Genomic DNA, 10,200 nt, shown 5'->3' with positions numbered 1-10,200 from the left:
CTATTTCAGCCTCTTCTACAATTCCAGCTGCGTCCTCTACTTCAGCTCCATCAATGACTGCTGCGTCAAGTACTTCGACAGATGATCTAAAGTAGATTTTGCAGAATATGTCCATGTATATGCAGCTCCAAAATCAGCAGTCACAATTGTATATGCAGCAGCTGCAACAATTGCATCAACAGCAGTTGTCTCAACAAAGGCAACTCTATTCGGAGGAGGAGAATGCAAGCAGCATGACTAAGGCGATTGAAGTAGTTGAGAATGAGAAGAAGCTATTTTGATGGCCGTAATGTTTCAACATATTTGAAGACATATGAGATCAAGATGGGGTTTTTTGGAGTTCCAGCTGGACTTATGAGTAAGTATTTCCTTCGTCTTGTCACACCCGCCTTGAGGGCAAAAGTGACTGATCTTTTTATTCAAAATACACATTGGCAAGATTTTAAGAAGGCTCTGAAAGAAGAATATTTCCTTGAGGACTTTGGTATGGCTACTCTGCGGTCATTCCGAGAGTGGGTCTACATGCCAAACCTAGCTGCTTCAGAGTTGATTTGGGAATTTGAAGAGAGGTATAGTCAGCTTGATGCCATTGAACAAAGAGCATTGGATGTTGAAAAAGTTGAGCTTTTCTTGCAAGCCGCAGATCCTGCTCTTCAGGAAGAATTGGGAGAACTTCTTGAGGATCGCACGAAGCCTATGGGTCTTAAGACAGATTGGCAGGATGCCCAGGACGCAGTCTCGACTTTGACCAAGAGGAGGATATGGAAGACCCGCCTACAGAATGGTTCTATGACACTGATACCGTCTTCTGCTCCTATGCCTGCTTCTATCCCTGTTATTTCTTCTCTTCCTCAGCCAGTTTCTTGGCCTATGCCAGTGCCTACTATTTCCACTCCACCTATTCCTCCTATTCCACGACCGATGCCTACACCTTCTGCTCCAAAACCATCCGCTCCATCGCTGCCTACCTCTCTTGATGACATAATTAAAGGCATAACAGATTTGACACTGGAGTCAGTTAAAGCGGAGTTGGTGGGAAAATTGAAAGAGCAGTTTGCTTCGACTGCGCCTAGTACTTCTTCTAGTGCTCCTACTGCACACCTAGGAGTGCTCCTAGTGCACCTAGGAGAGATCGGAGATGTATTTGGTGCGATAGTACGGACCATCAGCATTGCAGGGATCGTGAATCTTTTCAGGATGCAAGGAGGAAGAATTTGGTATTTTGGGGACAAGATGGTAAGATTTGGTTGACTGAAATAGGAGCTCCACTTGCTACCAACTTTGGTAAAGGTGGAATGAAGAAGTTAGTGGATGACATGGCTGCGCGTACTTCTTATGTGACAGCTAGAGGAGATGCTTCTACATATGGAGTCCAGATTGAGAAGGGATCTGAGAATCAGTCAGAACTATGGACTTATGCTATGGAGACTGCAAACAAGGGAAAAATTCAGCAAACTGTTTTGACTAGTGCAGGCTCTACCATCAGATCGGAGACAGGTTGGGATTCGCTTGTTGACAGGTACTCTATTTATGCTTATTTGGCTAAGTCTCAAGGAGCAGATGTACTTGTTGAGGAGAAGCGTAAGAGGGATGAAGAAAATCCAAGTGCAGCTAGAAAGACTAGAGGGGGTGAGTTTGTTACTCCACCTACTGCAGGACCGCCTTTGAGTCCAGGGCTAGATTGACAGATGGAAGATGCTCAAAAGAGAGAAAAGAGGCAAGAGCCTAGAGAGAGAAAGCAGCCAGGGTTTAGATTGATGTCCGATATTGAGACATCTACAGACATGAAGAAAATCTTTAATGACAAGATACTTAGCAGTGAGGTGACTTTCACTATTTTTGAGGTTTTGGGCATCTCGAAAAGAGAGTTTCAAGATCAGTTTTAGGAGGTTTTGAAGAGGAAAAGACATGCATTTCCTACCATTGATACACAGGGAGTTTTGATTGGGGAGTTGGATGAGGATGAGGATGAGGTTATGGTTGAGAATGCTTATGTTTTTCCGCAGGTAGAGAAGAGGGTTCAGCCTATGCATTATGCTGAAACTGATGAGCCTGTCTTGATACCGTGTAGTCACTTTTCGCGGAGTCATTGGGCTAGGGCAACTACAGAGATGATGGTAAAGATTGGAGAGAAACAGGTGCCTTATGTTGCATTGGTGGATCATGGTTCAGAGATTAATCTCATAGTTCGTGGAGTTTATGAGAGTAACAGATGGCCTATGGATGTAGAGCATGGGTGGCGTATGAGAGCCACTAATAACACTGCAGGTGATTTGTATGCTGCCTATCCCAGTGTCAGGGTTTCTATTGGAGATGTAGAGGAGGATTTCCATTTCTTTGTGTAGGATTCATGCTCTTATCCTATAATTCTTGGATAGCCATTCATCACAGAGATACACATGGAAATAAAGGTAATGGATGATGGATCTACTTATGCACGGATTCGCAGTAAATATGGTATGAGAGCAGTTCATTTTATGACTGTGTGTGTGAACCATGTTAGAAACAGAGATACTCTCAGAGATGCACCTTTGCCCACTGTGAGGGATTCGGGTTTTCATTAGGTACTGCCGTTTCGCGAGACGATGGTGGTACAGAGCAGAGGAGATTGGAGTTCTCACCTCCTGGCAGTAGTGTTTTCTCCTCCGGTTTTGTTGGGATTTCAGCAAACAATTCGATGAGCTATCAGAAGATTTCTAGGTTGCCTAGAGCTGCCAGGCAGTACATATGTAGGAAGGAGAAAATTTTGAAAAATGCAGGAATTTTAGAGGATGATGAGCACATAGATGGGATGTATGACAGTATGATTTGTGCAGATACGATGGAAGAGATGGAAGATATGCTGAAAACTGATATGCAGAGTTGTCACAGTAATGTATTAGTGCAATGCCTGGACATGTTTCATGAAATTGCAGATTTTGTGTCATAGATTGAGTCAGAGGCTGAGGTAGCTCAGCAAAAAGTGTTGAGTGCTGAAGAAATTCAGCAAACAGAGTTTCCAGCTGGTTATGATCAGCTTTCAAAGACACAGAGGGCTGAAAACTTTCAGCCAACAGAGTTTACTGCTGAAATATTTCAGCATCCAAAGTTTAGGGTTGTTTCTATACAGTCCATAGAGCAAAGGGCTACGGATATTCAGCCACCATTGGAGTGCAGAATTACTGATTTACATCAAGATTTGAGTAAGGAAGCCAGGGTTGACACGAAATACAAAACTGTGGATAAGAAGGTGAAGCCGGTAGCTGTACCGCTTCCACCTGACAGTGATCAGCAAATAGAGAGGGCTGCCAAACAGCCAATTTTGAGGAATCCGGAGCATATTGGTCATAAATTTTCAGCAGAGACTCTTGCTGAACTGAAAATTGAAAATGGTGATTTCTTGTTACCTACAGAGAAGCAATGCTTTCAAGAGATGCTTGAGCGACATGGAAGGGGATTTGCTTTTTTCCCGCATGAGATTGGATGTGTGAACCCAGATATTGTTGCTCCTATGGTCATTTTTACTATTCCTCATATTCCATGGAATCTCCGACCTATTCCAGTGCCTAAAGCACACCTGCCAAAGCTGATTGATTTATTGAATGAGAAAATCAGGATGGGAATTCTTGAGCCTTCATCTGCACCATACTCAAACAGGTGGTTTACGGTTCCAAAGAAGAATGGTACTCTCCGATTTATACAGGACACGCAGCCAGTGAACAGAGTTACTATCAGGAATGTTGGTATAGGTCCAGTTGTGGATGAGTTTGCAGAAGCATTTGCTGGACGTGCCATCTATTCTTTAGGTGATTTGTATTCAGGATATGATTAGTTTTCGCTGGCTTTGGAAAGCAGGGACATAACCACTATGAGAACTCCCATTGGGCTTGTCAGGATGCGTACCTTGCCTCAAGGTGCTACTAATTCTGTTGCGCATATGATGAATGCCATGCATAAGGTCCTTCGTGATTATATACCTCAGCTTACTATGCCTTTCTTGGATGATGTGCCCATTAAGGGGTGTGCAGAAGAAGAGAAGAATGAGAGTCTAAATGAGCAGGGATGCAGATCCTTTGTGGCTGATCATATTTCAACATGTGAGAAGATTTTGGCCAGGTTAGAAGAAGTGAACTTGACACTATTAGGGAAAAAATGTGTTTTTGGAGTGAATGAGGTTGTCATTGTTGGACATATGTGTGGGTATTATGGCAGGAAACCCTCACCCGATAAGGTGGATGCTATAGACAAGATTGCAGAGTATTGTTCTACCACTTCAGAGGTACGGAGATTCATTGGAGCTTGTGTGTTTTATATGATTTGGATACCTCATTTTGCACACATAGCAGATTGTTTATATCAGTTGCTTCGAAAGGGGCATAAATTCTATTGGGATGAAACCACACTAGAGCCATGCGGAAATTGAAGAAGTTATTGTAGAATGCTCCTACTCTCAGGAAAGTGGATTATAATTGTGGAAAGCCTATTGTATTGACAGTTGACACTAGTTCAATTGGCATAGGTTGGGCTGTGGGTCAAGATGATGCAGATGGAAATAGGTATGCTATTTGGTTTGGGGCGAAAGTCCTAAATGAGAGATAGAGGAGATATCCGCAAATCAAGAGGGACTTATTGGGGATTGTTACGGCTCTCAAATGTGACAAGGAGTACTTTATTGGAGCTTCAGTTGTGGTAGAGACAGATTGCTTGCCATTGATTGGTATGATTACGAGTTGCTCTACTCCGGATATAGCTATGCTGAGATGGATTGCATACATCAAGTCATTAAATCAAGAATTTAAACACATAGCAAGGAAGGATAATCCAGTGGCAGATATGTTGTCTAGAGCCAGATATGATGATGAGGAAACTCTACTTGCAGAAGAGGATGATGTAGAAATTTCAGCCATTATGGTTGATCATGTTTGCCATGTCTATGATATTGTGGCTTTCATAGAAGAACTCTATGTTGGAGATTGGTTGCAGATTGGCAAGTACCTTAGTACACTAAGCAAAAGAGATGAATGGACAGATGAAGAGTTCAAGAAGATCAGAAGGAAAGACTATGGTTATTTTCTCAAGGACGGATTTCTTTGGAAGCATCCGAAGAAAAGAGGTGGATTACCTTTGTGGGTTGTCTGCGATAGAGAGACACAGTTACAGGTGATGAGGGAGTTTCATGAGAGTCCTTGGGCTGGTCATAGAGGAGTGTGGGCTACTTATGAGAAAATCAAGGAGAAATATTGGTGGAAAGGCATGTATAGAGATGTTTCTCACTTTGTTGAGACTTGCAGAGACTGCCAGATGTATTCGGTAGTGCGTCATCAAGATGAGCTTCATCTGACCTATCCGCTATGCATTCATTATAAGTGGGTAGTTGATTTGGTTACTATGCCTATGGGTCTATGGCAGATAAGATACATTGTTTTGGCTAGAGAGGATCTTACCAATCGTGTTGAGGGCAGATCTTTGAGAATGAAGACCACTAGTGTAGTGTGTAAGTTCTTATTAGAAGAAATTTTCTGCAGGTATGGCTGTGTGGGTAAGATCACTGCGGATCGCGGTGAATTGGATGCAGATGAAGCTAGGGAGTTTTTCTCTTAGGTAAGAATCAAGTTGGCTCTAACTACAACATATAATCTAGAGGGAAATGGGAAGAGTGAAAGAGGGCATCTTCCGATAGTGAAAGCATTAGCCAAAGTATGTAGAGGATGGATTGGAGAATGGCTGAGACTTCTACCATTTGCTTTGTGGGCTGATCGTACAACTCACAGTGTTACCACAGGATATATGCCTGCAGAGTTGATGTATGGTCAGAAACTAGTTATGCGGACTGAGACTTGTGCTTTGACTTGGTCAGTTTTACCTTGGCAGGAGGATTTGACGAGAGAGGAGCTCTTAGCTCTTCGGATTCGGAAGTTGGAGAGAAGACTAGAGGATATTCAGCTAGCTATTGACAGGTTGAAGGTTACTAGACTAAGAAATAAGGACAGGTTTGACAGTAGGCATCGCTTGCGGCCTAGAGCAATAGAAGAGGGAGATTGGGTATTAGTCTTTGATAGCAACCTTGAAAATCAGCATACTACACTTTGGAAGATGGTGAAAAGATGGTTTGGGCCGTACATAGTCAGACATGTTTTTGATAATGCAACATATGAGTTAACAGAATTGGATGGGACAGTGCTTAGAGTGCCTATTGTTGGAAAAAGAATCAAGATTTTCAAGAAAAGAGATGATGAAGATTATGCATTGGAAGAATTTGCAAGACAAGAGCAACGAGAAGAAACTCCAATGGAAGAGATAGATGATATGACAGATAATCTTCTTGATATACCAGAAATGCATAATGAAGAGATTGATCTGTTTGTGGATCTTGATGATAACGATTATGGGTAGTTGGCCCATCCGGAGGATGTGCAGGATTAGAGGGGGTGGATATCGTATTGCTGTGCATTCGAGGTGTGAAAACCACCCAAAAGTTGTGTGTGTGATTTGATACTTTGTACATACTTAGTCGTTATGTTTGCTCTTTTATTTTACATGGGTAATATAGTGAAGAGGGGTTTGAAGCAAGAGGAACCATTGATTTCTTACAGCTTGAAGCAAGTAGGGCTCTCTCCCTGTGTATGCTGACCAGTACCCATCATACCAGGTTCTCTCACTTCGAGAGCTGGGCATGCACAACAGCAATAGAGACATGTGAATGACAACACCAGCTGCTCCCTTCCATCATCAAAGCTTTCACATTTCTGTCCACCCATCATGATGAACAATCCCAGATTCATTAAGTGTGTGACTGTGGGAGATGGGGCTGTAGGCAAGACCTGCCTTCTTGTTTGACAATTTCAGTGCCAATGTTATTGTTGATGAATTTACCGTCAACCTTGGACTCTAGGATACAACAGGCCAAGAAGATTATAACAGGTTGCAGAACCAAACTTGATCTAAGAGATGACAAACAATTCTTTATGGACCATCCTGGTGCTGTCCCTATTAGCACTGCTCTTGGAGAGGAACTTCAGAAGCAGATAGAAGCTGCTGTCTATATTAAATGCAGTTCAAAAACACAACAGAATGTGAAGGCTATTTTTGATGCTGCAATCAGGGTTGTGCTATAACCTCCAAGGCAAAGGAAGAGGAAACAAAAAATCGCATCAGAAAAATTTTGGGGTTATGTAATAGGTATGCTCATACGGGCATTTGGAAACATCAGAGTTTCTCTAAGCATATGTCATGGTAGTCAAGTCATACTGCATTTTGGTATAATGCTTCTCCCAGGTTGAAATAGTCTTCTACTGTATAATGCTGACACTTGATTGGTGACCTTAAGTTATGTGTACACCATTCGCACGGTTCACTATGGAAGTAGTCTGAAGAGTTGTGAGCAGCACTGCTTTTCAGATAACCGATGACTCTGAACTTCTAACTGAAGATTAGGCGAATGCAAAAGGAATGTGAGTGCAAGCTGTCGAATCTGCAGCTATGGATCTTAACCAGATTCAAAAATGGGAGTACATCATCTCTGCAGGGTATGATTGCAATCTGCAAACCATAAAAACTGAAAAGGATGCTGAAGATGATAAAATGCAAAAAGTACATCAGACAGCCGAAAATGAGCTGGATCTTGTCGTTGATAAAGTACTTATGTTTGAGAAGATCACTCAGTGGGGCAGGTGAAAGAAAGGTAGCATTGAATCTATTGGAAAAGTCATTGCATCAGTTAGAGAAGCTCAATGACATCTCTGCACTGTTACTAGCAGCCAAACTTTCTACTGAAGAGGTAGATTTTGCTGGTGATGGGATCAAACTTGCAAAAAGAACATTGGCAAATATGAGAGAAGAGTTTCATTTTGGAAAATGTGTTGTGTATCACATATTAGGAGTTGCCATGGGCAAGCAAGCAAGGATTGCTTCTTTAAACACTCAGAGGACTGGCTTATAGACATAGGCTTTAAAGGCATTGCATGAGTCTGTAATCTGTGGAGTTACTGCCAGAGCTTTGGAAACAAGCAGGTCTTTACCATGGGGCAATGTCTGCTTACAGACGTGCACTGTTACATCAATGGAATTTGAATCCAGAGTGCTATGCACGTATTCAGAAAGAGTTTGCCCTTTTACTGCTGTATGGAGGCATAAAAGCAGGAACCTGCCGAACAAGAGGTAAAAGGGGAGGATGCAAGCAACGGTGGGGAAAAAAAGGGATTTCAGAGGAGAAAAAGCAAAGGAGACAGAGATATATGTCGACTTTTTTATGTGAGATGGGAAGAGAATCATGAAGGGGGTGCAGGGAATTTCGGAATTGGGAGGCTAATTAGCTGATTCAAGAGTTATTTATGGCCACAAATTGGAACGCCGTTAGAGATTTTTCGACAGGCGAAGCCTTTCACAATCGTGGGGGAGCAACAAGAAAAATCAGCGGAATTTTTCTGCACTCGTTCACAAAAATCGCGTCTGCTCTGGAAAAATGGAAGAGAGGAAGAGGAGAGGATCAGTCAGGGATTTGGCAGAGGGAACCCAATTATTGAATTAGCACCACTGATCTATTCTCTCTTTCAGTGACCTTCTTCGTCGATTCTCTTGCGTATTGTGTCACGAGGCCTGTAACTACATGAAGTTTGCTACCATTGAACCGACTGTTCAACCAATGCCCCATCAAGATTCTTCAGTCGGGTACTTCTTGACGCACATGATTGAGTTCATAGGATCCCATGCCTTGAACCTTAAACTTTCCTCAACGTGCATGCCTTGAATTGCAAAGATACGATGTTTCATCAAGACAAAGAAGCATGAAGTCTGTGGGTGTGAAATGCAGGAGCAACACAGAAACCCCAGAAATGTACTCAAAGTGATCTCCTGCAAAGGATGTTCTTTCTTCAAATGGAGTAGTAACAACTCAAGAACTAGAAGATGCTGGAATACACCCTCATACTAGTTTTGACTTCAAGAGAATACAGTTTCTAGAAAAGTATCCGAAAGGCCAGGTTAGAGGAAGGTATTGGAAGCATCTAAAGCAAATGCTTTAAACTGAGAACTACTATCTTTATCCTACTGAAGAACCAAACTATATGAATATTCAATATTGAAGCTCCTCCATCCTTGTATCCAGCCAAGAGATACTGTGATGTCTCAGGATTTGAAGCCCATACAAAGATCCTGTAACAAAGTTGTACTTTGCAAATGCTGACATATTCAAGCATATCAGATCACTTCCTAATGAGGCTGTTCAAGGATACCTTGGGTTGCGAAATGCACAGATCGTCTTGAAATGAAAGCATCACACAAAGGGTTGCAAAAGAGATTCAACTTCATTCATTTGTTTGATTGATATTCTATCCTAAAATTAGTCAAGGTCCTCTGTGGTTGCAACTTTGCTTTCGAAAACCTTTCGACAACATCTCTCACGACGATGAGGGAAATGCAGTCCTTATGGACTATTGACTAGTACCGGTGATGGCGTTAGGGAGAGGATGAGGTAGAGGCCTAGGAGAGCACATGCACGATCCAATCATCTATTGGACTTGTGATCACCCAGGTCATGTCTCATCACATTGTCCTAAGAGGGATCACCAGAATAGAGACAAAGCTGACCTAAGGTGCATTGAGTGTGGAATCACCCATCTCTTCGTCAATTGCTCAAAGTGAAAACCTTCTTCAAGTTTAGCCAACGTACCATCTGTCCCATTGGGGCTGTTTGGTGTCAAGAACCTTGATGGAGAGGCCACACCTATCCCATTGTGGGTCATGACCCATGCCCAAACGAAGTAGGCCAGCATATCACTGCCAGGACCTAGCAACCTCGTTGCAGCCTTGATAGGGAAGAAGAGCTGTAGGCAGAGAAAGAAGAGGTCAAAAGCTAAGATTGCACTGAAAACTGAGAGTGCTACAACTTTGCCTATTGAAAAGAAGGTCACAGATGCAGAGGCGAAAACTTCATCCCCTACGATGGACAAAAAGGGAAGTGCCAAGGTAGGGAAATACCCGCATCTGAAGTGCCAATTAGAGGCCATAGAGAAAGTGAAGGACCGGGTGTCAGAGGCCCAAGAGCACTTAAGGGACGCTAAGCCCATCCTAGAGGACGAGATCGATGATCTCCCTAGCATAAGCATGTCAGTTTCACACCCTCGACCAAAGTCAGGAGATGCGAATGCACCACAAGCAGCACTGCTTAGGCCAAGCCTTGATGCTGTAGGCCCGCAAATCAGTCACGCCATAGGCTAGGACAAT

The 10,200-nt window shown here is 42.7% G+C and overlaps 1 pseudogene; it reads left to right on the top strand.

Moving 5' to 3' along the window:
* The first annotated feature begins 6,741 nt into the window (after positions 1–6,741).
* On the top strand, positions 6,742–7,155 carry LOC148024501 (rac-like GTP-binding protein ARAC11 pseudogene; annotated as a pseudogene).
* The last annotated feature ends 3,045 nt before the right edge of the window (positions 7,156–10,200 follow it).

The sequence above is a fragment of the Lygodium microphyllum genome, chromosome 15 (assembly GCF_053477565.2).
Source record: "Lygodium microphyllum isolate KBCC chromosome 15, Lygodium_microphyllum_v1.1.10, whole genome shotgun sequence".
NCBI lineage: Eukaryota > Viridiplantae > Streptophyta > Polypodiopsida > Schizaeales > Lygodiaceae > Lygodium > Lygodium microphyllum.
The sequence above is the reverse complement of the archived record's forward strand: the minus strand, read 5'-3'. Positions and strand labels throughout refer to the sequence as shown.